The 18694-nt window shown below is 37.0% G+C and overlaps 1 non-coding gene across 1 annotated transcript; it reads left to right on the forward strand.

Moving 5' to 3' along the window:
- The first annotated feature begins 16921 nt into the window (after nt 1-16921).
- LOC112209857 (U6 spliceosomal RNA) lies at nt 16922-17025 on the forward strand. Its single transcript, XR_002944857.1, has one exon. It is a non-coding gene; the product is annotated as a U6 spliceosomal RNA (small nuclear RNA).
- The last annotated feature ends 1669 nt before the right edge of the window (nt 17026-18694 follow it).

An 18694-nucleotide genomic window follows, 5' to 3' on the forward strand; every position in this document is an offset into this window, starting at 1 on the left:
ATACAAATAATATACATCTATTGTTAACACCCAGCCTAATGGATGTTTAACCCTTTTTTTTAATATCCTAGCAGTTTATAAGTTATGATACCCCTACTCTGACATTGAAATGAATTGTAATTAAGGACATTTGGGAATTCCAAAGGACACTTTTGATGCTGAAATTATTCCAATTCTTATCATAATATAACATTTCTCAAATATGAGAGAAGAAAATTTGCATATATTTACTGTGTAGAATTCTTATTCTCTAGATCTAATAAGCTCTTACATGACCAATGTTCATTAGGATGGATTAAATGCAGTAGATGATCAAGAAACAGTGAATAGAGTGAGAAGGAACTCCACAGGGCTATACAAGGACAAACTGCACTAGACAAGAAATGTTATCCAAGCTTCTCCTCCTTAGAAAGAGCAAATTTTCTTGAATGTCACAAAGATTCAGGCCCTATTTCTGTAAGGCCCCTTGATCTACCTTTTACTGAGATTCCTACATGGATTTTAAATCCTGATTTCATCGCTGATTTTCTGGGTAAACCTGAGGCACTATGACATAATTAATGGTAACAGATTCCAGGGTCCAAAGTCATGCTGTCAAATCAAAGCTCTATTGCTCAGTAACTGTCTAGATTCTGTGAGGTTCAGTTTTCTCCTTTACACACACAGTGCTGTGAGAATAAAAGATGTGAAAAGTTGTGAGAGTGTCCAGCAAGGAACACAGGAGTCTATTATTAAGGGTTAGTTTTCCGTGGCTCTGACCAATGCATCATTAGCACAATACTTTTTAATACCACCCACTTCTCATAAGAGAAGAGTATTCACTACTGCATCAGTGCACCATGTCAGCTATAGTTAATAACAATATATTATATACTTGAAAATTACTAACAGCATAGATTTTAAGGGTTCTCACTACAAAAAAAATGATAACTGTGTGAGGTAATGCATATGTTAATTAGATTTAGCATTCAACAATGTATACATACGTTAATACACCATGTACACTATAAATATATAAACTTTTATATAGGAAGGAAAATGTGGGAAAGTTTATATATAAATATATAAATACACCATGTACACTATAAATATATACACTATACATATAAATATATGTAATTTTTGTTTATCAAGTTAATTTATTAAATTTTTAAAATAAAAATGAAAAATAATTTATCAAATGAAGCAACTATTATTTTCACTCCTTCTTCATTGATAACCTCTGTCCTTTCCCACAATATTACCAAGAATAAAGAATTAAGAATGAATTGTTAGAAGATCAACATGTACTAAAATGCGAGCTCCATAAAGTCAGTGGCATATTCATCTTTCATTCCTACAGGCTACACATTTTGTTCATGTTATTTCTTGAATAAATGAGTAAACTTAAATGTGAGGTGTTATCACCAGGCTTATAAAGCAAAGTACAAGTAAAGAATAGGAAACCTTCTGCATCACACCAGTTCAATTGTCTCAGGAAAAAAGAGACCCATGGCATACACAAAAAGCCATGGGTGGCACCAAGGGTTGTTTGTCACATCAGCATAGTGGTGACTAGGCTCAGGTTCCTCAGGGGTTCTCTCTTAGATAAGATCATGGCCAAACCCATGGGCTTTGAAACCAAGCATATCTCAGGTTGGAGTCCCGGCTCTACCACTCTGTTAGTTTGTTCTCACACTGCTATAAGGAAATATCTGAGACTGGGTAATTTTTTTTAAGAGGTTTAACTGGCTCACAGTTCCACAGGCTGTACAGGAAGGATGATTCTGGCAACTGCTCCATTTCTGGAGAGGCCTCAGGAAACTTACATTGGTAGAAGGCAAAGGGGGAGCAGGCACATTACATGACCAGAGCAAGAGTGAGGGAGGGGGGAGGTGCCACACATTTTAAACAACTAGATCTCATGAGAACTCACTATCACAAGAACAGCACTGAGAGGATGATGTCAAACAATTCATGAGAAGCTGCCCCTATAAGCCGATCACCTCCCACCAGGCCCCACCTCCAACACTGGAGATTATAATTTGACATGAGATTTGGTGAGGATTTGGATCAAAACCATATCAACTGCTTTTCTACCTGTCACTTTGAGCATGATACTTGGATATGGTTTGACTGTGCCCCCACCAAAATCTCATTTTGAATTGTAACTCCCACAATTCCCATGTGTTGTGGGAGGGACACAGTGGAAGGTAATTGAATCAAGGAGGCGGTCTTCCTCACACTATTCTGGGACAGTGAATAAGTCTCACAAGATCTGATGGTTTTAAAAAGGGGAGTTTCCCTGAACAAGCTCTCTTCTTTTGTCTGCTGCCATGTGAGACAAGCCTTTCACCTTCCACCATGATTGTGAGACCTCCACAGCCACATGAATTGTAAGTCCATTCAACCTCTTTCTTTTGTAAATTGCCCAGTCTCAGGTATGTCTTTATCAGCAGCATGAAAATGGACTAATACAGAAAATTGGTGCCAGTAGAGTAGGGAGCTACTGTAAAGATACCCTAAAATATGGAAGCAACTTTGGAATTAGGTAACAGGCAGAGGTTGGAGAACGTTGGAAGGCTCAGAAGAAGGAAGGAAAATGTGGGAAAGTTTGGAACTTCCTAGAGACTTGTTGAATGGCTTTGCCCAAAATGCTGATAGTGATATGGACAATGAGGTTCAGGCTGAGGTGGTCTCAGATGGAAATGAGGAACTTGGGAACTGGAGCAAAGGTGACTCTTGTTATGTTTTAGCAAAGAGAATGGTGACATTTTACCCCTGCGGTAGAGAATTGTGGAACTTTGAACTTGAGAGAGTTGATTTAGGGTATCTGGTGGAAGAAATTTCTTAGCAGCAAAGCATTCAAGATGTGACTTGAGTGCTGTTAAAGGCATTCAGTTTTATAAGGGAAGCAGAGCATAAAAGTTCAGTAAAGTTGCAGCCTGACAATACGATAGAAAAGAAAATCTTATTTTCTGAGAAGAAATTCAAGTTGGCTGCAGAAATCTGCGTAAGTAATGAAGAGCCAAATGTTAACCCCAAGACAATGGGGAAAATGTATCCAGGGCATATCAGAAGTCTTTATGGTAGTCCCTCCCATTACAGACCCAGAGGCCTAGGAGGCAGAAATGGTTTCGCGGGCCATCCCCATGCTATGTGCAGCCTAGAGACTTCATGCCTTGTGTCCCAGCCACTCCAGCTGTGGCTGAATGGGGCCAATCTAGAGCTCAGGCCATGGCTTCAGAGGATGCAAGCCCCAAAGCTTGGCAGTTTCCACATGGTGTTGAACCTATGTGTGCACAGAAGTCAATAATTGGGGTTTGGGAACCTCCGCCTAGATTTCAGAGGACGTATAGAAATGACTGGATGCCCAGGAAAAAGTTTGCTGCAGGGGCAGGACCCTCATGGAGAACCTCTGCTAGGGCAGTGTGGAAAGGAAATGTGGGATTGAATCTCCTACACAGAGTTGCTACTGGGGCACTGCTTAGTGAAGCTGTGAGAAGAGGGCCACTGACCTCTAGACTCCAGAAGAGTAGATCCACTGACAGCTTGCACTGGGCATGTGGAAAAGCCACAGACACTCAATTCCAGCCCTTGAAGGCAGTCAGGATAGAGACTGTACCCTGCAAAGCCAAAGGAGTGGAGCTGCCCAAGACCATGGGAACCCACCTCTTGCATCAGCATGACCTGGATGTGAGACATGGAGTCAAAGGAGATCATTCTGGAAGTTTAAGATTTGACTCCCCCACTTGATTTCAGACTTGCATGGGACCTGTAACCCCTTTGTTTTGGCCAATTTATCCCATTTGGAATGACTGTATTTACCCAATGCCCATACCCCCATTGTATCCAGGAAGTAAGTAACTTGTTTTTGATTTTACAGGTTCATAGGCAGAAGAGACTTGCTTTGTCTCAGATGAGACTTTGGATTGTGGACTTTTGAGTTAATGCTGAAATTAGTTAAGACTTTGGGGACTGTTGTGAAGGCATGATTGGTTTTGAAATGTGAGGACATGATATTTGGGAGGGACCAGGGCTGGAATAATATGGTTTGACTGTGCCCCCACCAAAATCTCATCTTGAGTTGTAACTCCCACAATTCCCACATGTTGTGGGAGGGACCCAGTGGGAAATAATTGAATCATGGGGGTGGGTCTTTCCCATGCTATTCTCATGACATTGAATATGTCTCACAAGATCTGCTGGTTTTAGGGGAGTTTCTACATACAAGCTGTCTTCTCTTGTCTGCCACCATGTGAGACATGCCTTTCACCTTCCACCATGATTGTGAGGCCTTCCCAGCCACATAGAACTCTAAGTCCACTTTCAGCTTCCACCATGATTGTGAAGCCTTCCCAGCCATATAGAACTATAAGTCCACTAAACATCTTTCTTTATAAATTACCCAGTCTCAGGTATGTCTTTATCAGCAGCATGAAAATGGACTAATATAATACTTATGCCCTGTAAGACTTGATCTCATCTGGAAAATTAACATAATTATAGGAGATAGTTCATGAAGTTGTTTTGGAAAATAAGTGAGATACTATATATAAAGTGTTGTCTATAGTTAATGAAATGTAAACATTCTTAAATACTAGCTATCATTATCATTTTTATTGAGAACATTATAGTTTCCTTTGGTGCTGGTTCAAAGAGTTTCAATGTAATAGAAACATTTTTTATAGAAAATCATTCCACTGCTTAAGTAGCCACGTTAGCTTTTTTATTTACCCCTAGACATTGACTTTCTAATTCACCTTTCTCAGATCTAATACCTCCTGCTGGCCTTGGTCAACAACTCACTGTGCTTTTGTATGCTGGAATCCTGGTAAGGCCTTAGTTGTTCCTGATTCCTTTCAGTGCCTTGCTCTTAGTTTCACTTCTCCCTTTGGTGACCATCTCAAAACCATACCCTGTGCCCCAGTCATACAGGGACAGTCATCCTGCCTGGACAAAATCTGATTAATAGAAACATTTCTCCCATATTCAGTTTTTACAATTCTAATTTTTTTATTACCAATAGTGTCAAATTAATTAATTAATCTCCTCCTTCATCTCAGAAAACATTAACAACTTTGAAACAATATATGGTTATCCCTTCAGTACTTAAACTATTCTAATTTACATGGCATGAAATATCAGCTACTAAAATGGAATTTTATTTCTGAGGAAGCATTGCTCTTAATTCTAAAGGTCCCAATTGGTAAAATGCTGCAAAAATACGTTTTACCTGTACAATGTATTCTGTAACTAACCAGTAACTTCTCAAACATCACTTATCATATTCTCCAAAAACGTATTTAGTTTTAAAATCCATTCATTACATAAATGTATCATTGGGAAAATTGATCTGTAGGTCTTTAGGATGTCTTACCTAAAATCTTAGTTACATCTTATAAACGAAGGAATGCTTCACACCACATATGCTGAAACTTGTTTCTTTGAAATTTGAAAAAAAATTTACACTTATCAAAAGGAAGCTACATTTTAGTGTTGCTTATTGGAAATTTTACCATATAATTTCTTCTTTTAAGGTAGGAAAGACTAAAAATTATCAGATGAGGTTTCACTTTTTTATTCCTTAAAAATAAAGCTTGTGAACAAATCAAGTATACAAAGAGCTCCCATGGAATGTGTTAAACTCTAGGCTCCCTGGTGGGATAGATGTAAAGAAGACTTCAGTTTACTTTTAAGAAAAAAATGAGATGTTAATGCTGATAGAGCATAAAAAGAGGAAATTTCAAAATAAAAGTGCTACTACATAGCTCCCTAGGTATTTCATCAACATTGAAAATTATATCATCTCTGCTTATTATTTTAAGAATGTGTGATCTCAAATACAAGAAAGTCAAATATAAATTGTGCCATCCTTTACCTGTATGTATGTGTGTATTTATGCATACACGTATCTATTCCTAGAAAAAGAATAATTGCAAAATGTGAAATGCTCTTATGGATTGAATGTGTGTGACCCCGCCCCCCCCCATTTTTATGTTAAAATCTTAACTCCCAATGTGGTGATATTAGATAGGAACTTTGGGAAGTAAGTAGATCATGAGGATGAAGCACTTATGAATGGGATTAATGCCCTTCTAAGAAGAAAAATAAGAGCTTGCTCTAGCTCTCTGTTCTCTGACATGTGAGAATACAAGGAGAAGATAGTAATCTGCACAACAGGAAGTGTGCCCTAACCAAACACTGGATCTTTTGGCACTATAGCCTCCAGAACTGTGAGAATACATGTGTGTAGTTTAAGCCACTCATTCTGTAGTAATTTGTTATAGCAGCTCAAATGGACTAAGACAAATAGGAAAGTTCTGTGTTATCTCCCCAGAAACCTAGTCAAAAAGATAATCAGAAAAGAACAAAATCTAATTTCAGTCCAGTTTTCAGAGGGCAAAATCAAATATAAATTGTAGTTAACCTGAAGAAAAGGTCAACTCTTTCCAGAGATAACACTCATGAATATCTTCTCAAAATCTAAGGAGGATGTCAAGACTATATTATACCTACAGATGTACCTTTAGCCCAAATCTTCTCTAAAGCCTGAGCATCTTGAATCTAGACATCTACTTTGGTGAAAGCCAAGTACAGTCATAATTTCGAAACTATTAGGTTCCAGCGATCAAAATCCTAAATCGTACTTTGGTCACAACTAAACCTTTTCATTCTTATCCAAATATCTTTCTTTTCCTCTGTACCCTCAGTCCACTCTGGTAAATGTCTCCTCATCTTGTCACTGATATTTGACACATTTGGTCAATTCTTTCTCCTTGAAATACTTAATGTAGCTGTCTTGACACCACACTTTTCTGACTTTCCTCCCATTGAACTGGCCACTACATCCTAGTCTGGTTGGCAGGATCTTTCTAATTTACCTGACCACTAAGCAGAATAAATCAGGTCTCAATTTTCCTATATCATCTCTATCTGGACCCACTTTCTAGGTAAACTCCACCAGACCCGTGGCTTTAAATAGCATCTCTACACCAATTACTTCCAAATGTATATATTTAATGGCCTTTTTGTCACTCTGTGCAATATTCTAAATTAAAATTCTTATTTCGCATCTTCTATCCCAATTTGCCCCTCTTCTAGTATCCTCCATTTCATTAAACAAAACTATAACATGTTGGGCATCCCTTATCTGAAATGTTTGAGACTGGAAGTGTTTCAGATTTTAGATTTTTTTCAGATTTTGAAATGTTTGCATTACATGTTTACCCAGTTGAGGATCTCATATTTGAAAATTCAAACTTTGAAATGCTCCAGTGGGCATTTCCTTTGAACATTATGTGAGTGCTCAAAAAGTTTTGAATTTTGGAGCATTTCGAATTTCAGATTTTTACATTTAGGATACTCAACCTACAATTCACAAAACTGTTTAAAAATACATAAAAATAATCTTTAACAGGTGTCTTTTCAGGATATCTATACCCAATCCATCAGCAATTCTTGTTGTTTCTACCTTTAAATGTACCCAAATCCACCATTTACAACCATTTCTACTCCTACTTCTCTAGTTCAAGACATCACAATCTCTTAACCAGAAAAGTGAACCCTCTCAATAAGTCTCTTTACCGGTCATTACTCCTTCTGCTCTTCATTCCCATTTCTACAAATCACCAAAAGTATCTCTTTTAAAAAGTACATCAGATCGTATCATTTCTCTGCTTAAAATACCCTAATGTCTTCTTACCTGAATTAAAACAAAATTCAAAGTTTTTACCATGGCTATCAGCCTCTGCATACCTGGCTTCTGCCTATCTTTTTGATACATGTTTCTCTAGTTTGTTCTGTTCTATCCACATTGGTCTTCTTGCTGTTCCGTTGTTCTTACCACAGAACATTTGCCCTTGCCATGTCTTTTTGCCTGGACATTTTTCCTGAATGTTCACATGGCTCATTTGATTTAGGTTTCTGCTCAGTGCCACCTTTTAGAGAGCCCTTCTCTGACCAAGTGGTCAGAAAACCCTGAGTTTTAAATTCTTTATGTGTGATACCTTGTACAAATCATACAAATTTTCTGGAGTTCAGCTTCCTCTTTGTACTAGCTATCTAGTACAAGTTATCTAAAAATGAATCAGCTTTTTTTAAAATGATCTTTTATTATCTATTTTCTGTGAGTCAGGAACCCAAGTGCGCTTAGCTGGATGTCTCTGGCTCTGAGTGTCTTGCAGAGTGAACCAAAGTCTAAGCCAGAGTGCAGTCATCTCAAGGCTCCACAGGGGAAGGTGCACTTCTAAGCCACTTACATGGCTAGGTCCTCAATGGCCATTGGCTGAAGATGTCAATTTCTTACCACATAAGCCTTTCCATAGGGCAGTTTACATCACAGAAGCTGGCTTCCCTCAGAGCTAGCCAGTGAAACATGAAGAAAAGGCATGCAAAATGGCAGTCACCAACTCAGCAACTTCATCTTGGAAGTGACATCCCATCGTTTTTGCCACATTCTATTCTTTAGAAATGAGCTACTTACTCCAGCCCACACTTACGTAAGTCAATATGGAAGTGTGAACTGTTGGAGGCCTACCACATTTATGTGTAAAGTGGAAATAATATCTGCCTCACAAGGTGGGTGGTTATAAAATCACAATATAAATATATTAGACTTATTCGTGCATAACTTAATTCAAATCTTCGTTGCAAACCACGGAACTAATATATGTAAGATCAACAGAATAGCTCTCTTGCAGATGAAAAAATTTCTCAGGGCACAGAAATTATTGTTAGAGTTGTAAGCAGAATTCCAAAGATAAAGTGCCTTCTGTGCCTTACCCACTTATTTATGCTTTGGTTTCTTTACCCATAATGGGTACCAAATAGTACCTTTTCATGCATCCTCCAACAAACTTGTAGATCTCAAGTATTACTACTGAAAAAATTTTGAATCCTTATAGGAAAATAGATGCACTTCCAGTATTGAAAATATAATGAGCTTAGCCACAGATTTTTAACTCACAAAGTTAAAATAATCATAAACTTTAGAACATATATAAAGTCTGAAATACTTGCTGGGAAATTAAACTAACTCTAGGAAAATTAAACGAACAGTATTATTTAGAAATGTCGTTTATAGGTGTTATTTTAAAAGCATAGCCCTTTCAATCCATTAAAATATTAAGAATTAAAACATTCTAGAAATAGAAGCATAGACAAAGGTATTTTCAAAAAGCAGTTTCTATAAGCATTTGAACACCCAGAACGTAACAAGGTTCACAAGAGAAGACTTAAAGATCATAAAATTAGGATTTGGGATCATAAAACTTTCATTCAAATCCACCACACCTTTCACTCTTATACAAAAATAAATCAATAAATATGTAGCAGCTTACAGTGTGCATAATATACCATACAGAAAATGATTAATAAATGAAAAGACAAAAATACCTTAACTAGAAACTCAAAATATAGGTCACAGAATAAGGCATAATTACATAAAATGGTAATTAAAGAAAGGGCTACTATTCCAAATGTCCACTTGACTCATCACCCCTCAAAGTCCCTATAAGATTAGCCTAAACCTTATTTATCATCCAGTGGGAAGTTTAATGTCTTCCTCTGAATTTCTGCCAATTCCCAGCCCTTTCTCCCAGTGGTCTCTGGTTCTGATTTTTCCCTTCTTCTTAATACTCCATCTTCTGCTCAGCTTCTGATGGCTTATTGTTCCTTCATTTTCTCTGCTCCTCTCTAGCTTTGACACATACCTCCGTTGCTTTCATTTGATTGTCATGTAAACCGTCCATGTAAAACAAGCCTTTGTGTGTGTAGCAGGCTTCATCCACAAATGTTTGGGAAGAAGGAAGTTTATATTACAGTCACACAAATGACTGAAAGTTCTATCTTAGACATCTGCTGGGCCATTTCTCTCAGGGTCCGGCTCCCCTCATGTTGCGTGTCTCTCTGCTCCTCCCTTCAGTCTGCACTCTTTGGCACTCCCAGTTGTGGTTCATTTTTGTCTTTCACTTGTCCCTTGGTGACACTCATTCTCAGGGTCTTATATTCTCTCCCCAAGCAGATGTGAAGTATTTCCTTAACCAGAAATAGATTTCTTAGGAAAAATTCCAGTGCTAATTATTCAGAAAATAATGTTTTCACCCTTTCACACCATTTTATATCTTGAGAATACTTTTATGTTTCCAGAGAAGAGAGGACTAAGAGATTAGGTAAAGTAGGGTGATACAGAAAAGCTTTAAATAGGTGACAGCACTTAAACTAAGTATTAAATGATTAGGTAGGCTAAGAAAATGATGATGACAGAGTGTCTCGGAGCATTCTATATTGAAAACAGGGTAAGCATAATTCACACTGGCACTTGTCAATAAATAATATGCCAAACATAAGATTTTGTGCAAACCTAGATACCCTAAAGGACTTTTCTTTCTTTAGTTTTAGCTTTGTCTTCCATGACATAATCCTTGAGGGTATTCTAGGAAGGCCTTAGTATGCGATATTATATGCCTTTAATTTTTTCTTTATAACTAGTTTAAAGGTTATGGGTCAAAATAATGCATATAGAGAGAACAATTCAACTTGAATTTTAGTTAAATTGTTTCATAGGGAGGTCTTAAGAAAGTTGTATGCAGAAGCAAGTCATTAAGATGGAGTATGAACTTATTTTAGCTTTATGGGAGCTTTAGATTATTAACTTTCATCTAGAACCAATTGCAATACAGCCCTGAATTGTATAAGTGGACGCTCACCTCACATAGATCTGTATTTATTCTGTTTTCCTATTCCCCAGCTAATTTTGATCAATGACGCCTTAGATCATAAACACTTAGCATGTTATATTGTGCTAAATCATTTTCACTGCTCTACAGTTTGTTCATAAAGCAGTATGTTTGGGGTTTGAGATGATTCTTAGATCCCTTTAGTGACAGGAGTGGGTGAGAGCCTAGACTGTGGAGCTAGACTGCAGGGTTTGTAGCCCTGATCCATTATTTACTTCCTGTGTTTCCTCAGAAAACTTATTTACTGCTTCTGTGCTCCAGTCTTCTTCATATGTAAAATGAAAATAACATCAGTGGGACATAGAAGAGAAGAGTCCACACAGCCAGTTGGAAGACATCATAAATATGTGAACCTCATTACTCACTACCTATATTGCACTATGCCCCTATGCTTTATGTATATGTATATGTAACCTCATGATCAACTTTTGTCTTGACATTTTTTTCATCCATATTTTACAAATATCAGTTTCCATTTTGTCCTAAAGTAGTTTTCTGGTAATTCTAAACTCCAAGGCTATCCTTTTTGTCCAATTTCTTATGATCATCTTCTAATTTAATTATTGTTTTCTTCACCTCCGTGTCTAAAAAAGTAATTAATTGTTAGATTTCAGCACGTGTAATGATCACTTGGTTTGCTGACTAAAATATGGATTCCTGATCCTCACCCAGGTATCTGAATCAGAATCTATAAAGTGTATCTCAGAAACTTCAAAAGCACTCTGAAGGTGGTTCTGACACAGGTGGTCCAAAGACACACTTTGAGAAATACTGATCTTGTTTATTGATTTTTAAAAAACTCATTAAATAGCATTGGGTTTAGTTCTCATCTGCAAAGAGGACCATAAGGGATGTCTCTTCACATTGGAAATAATTCAGAGTTATTCCCTCAAAAAGTTATGTAACCTTTAAAATGATATGATTGGTGAACAAATTCTTGAATTTTTGCCAGACGTTGAAAGTAGAAAGGACAAAGGAGTATAGGTATGAATACAAAGAAATGGAAGTTTGATACAGGCAAAGATTTTTATCTGCATAATTCACTGCTGAATTCTTGGCATCTAGATTCACTGCTAAATTCTTAGCATCTAAACCAGTGTCGGGAATATGGTAGGTTCTAATACGTGCAAGAATGTTAAATACTGTAGTAATCAATTAAGGAAACAAAAGCTAGGTTTGGGTATTTCTTTCTTAAAATTTGTTTTGAGATATTTAAGATCCAAAGAGAATAAAAGGCAAATAATGTGAAAAACAAGTACCAAGGTATTTAAAACTATTCTATTTCTCTTAATATATTAGGCAAGAAAAACATTAAAGGGTGAGTTCACATTAGAGGAAAGCTCCCACTGATTCCACTTAGGACATCATCACATACACATGAAAATAATATTCTTATTACTAGCAGAAACAAGTTCCTGCAATGTGCCTGAGAAAATTGAATTGCAAGCTAGATCAGACTCTTCTGGGAAAACTGAGTTTTAAGTTAGTTTGTACTCTCAGTGTATTCTATGTCAAAATCTGATGTCAATCCTCAATGAGAGACTTTCCAAGGGCAGAAATCATTGTGTTCCCTCTCACCTCATGAAATTTTAAAAGTATGTGTAATAGCAGAGGTCTTATGAAGAATGCCTATCTTTTAATAAAGTAGAAATCTAGGGAGATAAAGATGTCATTTTATTTAAAAACTCTGATCTGATATCACCTTCTCTTCAGAAATAATGAAGAAACAGTAGGCAATCTAAAACATTTCTCCACTGGTAAAAATTCTGTAGACATTTGGCAGAATAAATGTAACCATTTAGACACATCAGCTACCCACATAAAGAGGACTCTGTATTATACAGATATCCTGGGAGAAACACATGGTGTGTAAGCCTGGTTTCTACACTTTAATTGTGCTGTGTGTATTGTAAATGAGTGTATTTTGCTCCAGTCCTTGTTCCTTTGACCTTTTAGTGTCTTAATGAGACTCCAAAAGCAGCAATCAAAAGCACAGTGTTCCATTTTGGAAGCATTCAGAAAGCAATGCACTTTGGCTAAATTTAGTTGTAACATTCAGAATTTAAAAACACATCCTGCCATTTTTCTAGGAGACACATAGTTACTTATGATTTAAACAAATTGGTCAAATAACAGTTGTTTCCTCTTAGTTCACTCATGTAAACAAAAGTGGGGGCTGGGGGCTGACAATAACAAAATTGACTCATATAAGACTTTTTAATAGATGCAACTCAGACATGCTCATTTTGCAGGACATCAAACAAAGGAAACTTTGTGTTCATTTAAAAAACTTCTTTCTCAAAAAGCACAAATAACAATTAAAATTGAAACAACAGAACTGGAAGCTGAAAGCACTGACAATTGCTCACGTTGAGGAAATATTGTCTGATTTATCAAGACTTGCATTTGGAACAATCTTCAGGAAATAAATGAATATTAGAGAGAAAAGGAGAATCAAACTTAAAAACAGCATTTCATCTCCTAAATTATAACATGGAAAATGTACATCTTCAAGAATTCAAAAGCCTGTTCATTTTAAACAATTGCCCTGATTTTAAAGTAGATGTTTATGGTACATAGTCAGAAATCTTTTTCTGTACAACATAATCTAAAAGAGCACACCAAGCCACAAAATTTCGGCAGTTCCGCTCCACAAAATTAAATCAAGGCAATGTGAAACATTCCCAGGTAACAGGGACCAGATACTGTTTGGAAATTTTAACAAAACCTTAGTGTAATCTCGCTTTCCTCACCGGAAAGCTATATTGCAAAAGCAGCTGTCTTTAATTTTTAATTTTTGTTTTATTATGGGTAAGAACACTTAGATGAGATCTACCCTCTTAACAAATGTTTGAGTGTATAACACAGTATTGTTGACTACAGGTCAGTGCATGCTTTTACATCCATATGATATTCTTTAGCCTTGAAGGCCATTTTCTGTCTTTTCTGCCTGAACAGCTTCTACTCACCCTTCAATACCTAGCTCAGTTATCACCTGCCTTGGGAAGCCTCATAACATGTAATAAACACTCAACTGTCTGCTCTGTGGGCCTTTAGATTGTTGCTCAGACTTCTATTATTAGCTTTAACACACTATATTTTCATAATTGTTTACATGTACTACATGAAGTCTGAACACTGAGAATTATGCTTCTTTCATCTTTAAAAATGCCATGGCTAAGTGTCTAACGTGGGTTCAGTACATTTTTGTTAACCATACAAATGAACTATCTTTTAAAATACTTCAATAGCTATTAGGGTACAAGGTTTTGGGTTATATGGATGAATTTCATAGTAGTGAATTCTGAGGTCTTAGCACACCTGTCTCCTGAGTAGTGTACCCTGTACCCGGTATGTAGATTTTTATCACCCACCTCTTAATCTTCCCCCTTCTGAGTCTCCAATGCCCATTATACCACTCTGTGTGCCTTTGTGTACCCATAGCTTAGCTTCCACTTACAAATTATCTTAAAATGTTGTGCAGCAGATCTCTATAATTTACTCATATCACTCACCTGAAAGTTTATGCCCATTGATAATTAACTCCCCATTTTCCCCATCCCCCAGCCCTTGGCAACTGCCATTTCACTCTTTAATTCTATCAATTTGACTATTTAAGATACCTCATATAGGGGGAATGAAGCAGTATGTGTCTTTCTGTGACTGGCTTATTTCACTCAGCATAATGTCTTTAAGGTTCATCCATGTCATTGCTTCTTGCAGAATTTCCCTCTTTTCAAAGGCTAAATAGTGGTACTCTGTTTTCTAAATATACCACATTTTCTAAAAATACTAATAAATAAATAAGCAGGTCTCTAAGATGAGAGTAAACAAAATTGGAAATGAAAAGAAAAGCTGGGCTGGTGCTTTAGACAATAAGGTTGCCTGCTGACCTTGGTGCAGAGACTCGTTAACCTGCAGTGTTAGAATCCAGTGCTTAAGGGAGGGAGTAAAAGGAAAGGGATTAGGAAAGTTGTGCCCTGTGCCTGGCCTCCTGCTCTTATGATCCAACTATATCCATGAGGCAGTGTCAGTGGTTGGTCAGGCCTGCTTGGGGGAGAGGCTCAGGGGAGAGAAGGGAAGGAAGAGAGAAGAGAGAAACATGGACCTCAGATCACTTTCTTTATCACCAGTGTAGATTGGTTAGCATAAAATTAAAGCCATTTCCCAATCCTCTCTGCCACTCCTTCTAACAAACATGAAATATATTTCTACTCAACTATAAAAATATCTACTTGATTGTAAGTCTGAAATTCCTACTGCCTATAAGCTTGGAGATTGGAAAAAGTTGACCATAATTACACATTACATACAACAAGTGAGAGAGCCAAAGTGAAACCTGAATCAGGTGTCTTCCAAACCACACTGTTTCCACCTAACTACAGCAGAGAGCTCCTAATAACACCAGGGGTGGGCGCTCTGTGAGGAAAGCCCACAAAACAAAGTCTAAATAAGCAGAAAACTCACCAACAGCTTACAAATATTTAAGACTTCCCGAATAACTCAGCGTATGGTAGTAAAGTTCCATTTGAACAAATTCTGGAAATAGCTATATCTGTTAGTATGTAACAGGTGTTAGAATCAGAACGTAGATGCAGGAATGTTTGTAAGAACTGAATTGAGTTCTATAGGGTGTCTTCTGGCATGGCAGTTTTATTTCAAGAAATGTTTTAATTTCAAAGGCATAATTTCAGAAATAAGCAAATTACAAGAATGAATATAGAGAAATTGCACCAAAGGACATTGATAAAAATCTTCCCGGCCGGGCACGGTGGCTCATGCCTGTAATCCCAGCACTTTGGGAGGCCAAGGCAGGTGTATCATGAGGTCAGGAGTTCGAGACCAACATGGCCAACATGGTGAAACCCCATCTCTCCTAAAAATACAAAAATTAGCTGGGCGTGGTGGCAGGTGCCTGTAATCCCAGCTACTCGGGAGGCTGAGGCAGGAGAATTGCTGTACTGGGGAGGCAGAAGTTGCAGTGAGCCGAGATCGTGCCACTGCTCTCCAGCCTGGGCAACAGAGCAAGACTCCATCGAAAAAAAAAAAATCTTACCCTGTACCCTAAAATCCACAAATCTGTTTCCAGGGGCTGGCACTGGGAAGGACAGAAGGTGTTAGTCAAAGGATACAAAGTTTCAGTTATGCATGAGAAATAAGTCTTAGAGATTTACTGCACAGCATAGCCTATGGTTAACAATACTGTACTGTATATTTTGTAATTTGCTAAGAGGATTTATCTTATGTTAAGTGTTCTTATCACAAATAATAATAATAAAAAATAAGAGGGCAGGAGGAAACTTGGATGTGATGAACAGGTTAATGGCATAAATTGTGGTGTTGTTTTCACGGGTGTATACTTATCTTCAAACTCATCAACTTGGTGTACATTCAATAGGTACAGCTTTTTGTATGTCAACCATAACTCAATGAAGTGGCTTTAAAATAAACAGAGAAAACACTTAGAATTGTGAGAACACAGGTTCAAACCATAATCAGGTAAGTATTATTGTCTACCATATAAATATTTGTTTGCAAAAGAAAAAATAATATATTAATAAAAACAGAATGATTTGGGGAGACTAAGGCCATAAATCTAAAACATATGCGCAGGCATGGCCTGCTATCTTTTAAAAAAGAGAGAAATAGAACACAACAGAACACAGAGGTTAAGACCAAGGACTGTGGAGTCAGGCCAACCTAGGGCTACTTCTTTCACCTACCCTTTACTGATTATGTGGCCTTGAGTAATCAATTATACCATTTCAATCCCAGGTTTATTATCTTTAAAATGAAAGTAAGAAAATTATCTCATTGCGTTCTTATTGGATTAAGGCAAACAATGTGTATAAATTATTTAGAACAATGTCTGGCATATAGAAAGACTCAATTAATCTGAGTTTGAATTATTTTTCAGTTTCTCATCTTCAACCAGAAAATTAGAAAAATATAGCAATATTCATTTTGGATCAGACAATCCATCTCTATATTCTGCTTCTGAGTGTAGAATCAAAAGGCATTTTATGGAAGAACATGACAGTCACTCTCCGTGCCCCAGTATCCTGGTATGGAGCTCTATGGAATTGATCTAAGCTATTATTTTGATAATAATAATCAAAAGATTATGACTGTCTTCAAGGTCAGAGTTTCTTTCTTTTCCCTTCTCTGTAAATAAATGTTTTCTTTAAAATGTGCATTTAAAAGTACTGGCTTTGGCAGCACATATACTAAAATTAGAATGAAGCAGAGATTAGCACTGCTCCTGCACAAAGATGACATGCAAATTGATGAAGTTTTCTATACTTTTATGAAAAGAGTTCTAGATACAAATGGCAGTGATGGCTGCACAACAGTATGCACATACTTAATATCCCTGGGCTGTACACTGAAAAAAATGATTTAAATGTTATATTTTATGTGCATTTTACTATAATAGAAAATATAAGAAAAATGAGCATTAAAACTGCTTTATTAAGAAGATTCCAAGCTCTTAAAATACTCATCCTTTGTCAACAATTTTACATATTTAAATGGCCATAGAATGGCTAACTTGCTGTTCCACAGTTACTGAGCAAGGTAGAGGCAAATACAGCATTGAAATTCTGAATATTGCAATCTGAAGAGACTGAGAAGAGCAGGCTGAGTTTTGTTTATTTATTTATGCTGCTACATAACAGCACATAAGAATATTTGTAGAATCATCTGTTGTGACTGAATTTGCCACTATTGTATTTTTTATACTCAGACCTGCTAGACAAGAGATAGTAATCAAAGTATAATTATGTTTCAGGTTGATGCCTAAACAGCAATGTAAAACATTTTAAATGTTCTTATCTTGTTTATTTTTCTGTACAGAATTGGCTAGAAAGTGTTTCTACAGACAAAAATTGCTGATTTAAACAACTTATAAGTAAGCATAAAACATGAAAGCAAATTTCCACCAAGTGAGAGTTTACAAGTCCTATTGTAGTTTTCATTCATCCATAATTTGGCCTTCCATCAAGCAACAAGTATGGTGATACATGCTTTTGGAAAAGAGTAAAATTGTTTTCCATTTTTTTCTTGCAATCTTAAGATAACAGTCTCATATTTTCAATATCAATTTGACTTCTAGGGGCATGTGTATTCTTAAACTTTGCATTCCTTTCTGTTGCAACAGATGAATTTTCCCTGTATTTACCAACTGCCCATTGCTTTGCTTTCTTTTATAGCTCAAACTAGTTGAAAGAGTTATCTCAACTTTCTCACCTCCCACTGTCTACTCAGCACACTTCAATTTATTAGTGCCTCCATCTTGCTCAGCCCAGTGATCAATTCTCAATCTTCATCTTACTGGTTGATAGCAGGTTTGCTAGCAGCATTTGACACACTCGCTGCCTCATTGACATGGTTTTAACACTCTATCCTCTAAAGTTTTCTGCTTCTTAACCAGCCTCTCATTCTCAGTCTTCTCTGCTGTCTCTTTTCCCTCTTTCTAGTCCTAAATGTCGTGGTGCTCCAGGACTCAGCCCAGGGTTCCATTTCCTTTTCTATCAATACATTCTTTATGGCTCTCATCCAATCTCCTCATGCAAACACCATCTTTTTGCCAGTGAATACCAAATGTACGTATCCAGCCCTGACACCCCAGGCTTATATATCCAACAGCATATTGATCATCTCCATTGGGCATCTACAAGGCATCTGCCCAAAGCCACAATCTTAACAACTCCCTCCAGAGCCTGCCCCTTCCAAATTTCTCTATTTGATTTAGTTGCAAAGTCCAAAAACCCAGAAGTTATTCTTGAATAACTTTCCCACTCCCTGCAACAAATCTATCAGCAAGTCTTACCATCTATATGTACAAACGTTTCCAAAATCCAATCACTCACCCCACTGCTACAAGCCTTGTGTAAGCCATCATCAACTGTTATGTTACTCAAAGAGTGCAATAGTCTTCTCCCCAGTGTCCCTGTTTCCATTCCTGCCCTCCTGTG

This window comes from Pan troglodytes, chromosome 6 (assembly GCF_028858775.2).
Source record: "Pan troglodytes isolate AG18354 chromosome 6, NHGRI_mPanTro3-v2.0_pri, whole genome shotgun sequence".
Lineage (NCBI taxonomy): Eukaryota > Metazoa > Chordata > Mammalia > Primates > Hominidae > Pan > Pan troglodytes.